This window comes from Neophocaena asiaeorientalis, unplaced genomic scaffold (genome assembly GCF_003031525.2).
Source record: "Neophocaena asiaeorientalis asiaeorientalis breed wild unplaced genomic scaffold, Neophocaena_asiaeorientalis_V1.1 scaffold254, whole genome shotgun sequence".
Lineage (NCBI taxonomy): Eukaryota > Metazoa > Chordata > Mammalia > Artiodactyla > Phocoenidae > Neophocaena > Neophocaena asiaeorientalis.
In genome coordinates, this window is record NW_020174705.1 from 2,672,254 (window position 1) to 2,672,605 (window position 352).

The window sequence follows — 352 nt, forward strand, 5'->3', positions numbered from 1 at the left end:
GAGAGCACCTTCTACCCCACCGAGTCCTTTCTGATTCACCAGGTGGTGGCTTCAGGGGCCACCTGAGAAGCGGTGGGGGCGGGCTGAGACAAGATGTTTTGTCCCGCAGTGTGTGTGTGCCAGCCTCTCTGCGCCCCCATTTAACCCGGGCTTCATCCTGAGGTCACTGGACAGACCCCATTTCCCAGATAAAGCCGCCGGGGTCTCACTGGACAGCTGAGTCCAGCCCGGGGTTTCTACCTCTGGGATGATGCCCTTCACTGCTCCCCAAGGGAGACACAGGTGTAACGAGATCAGATAGCAGGTGGGCCAGGAGCTAAGAATAGGATTGGACACAGGCTCCTGGTGCAGG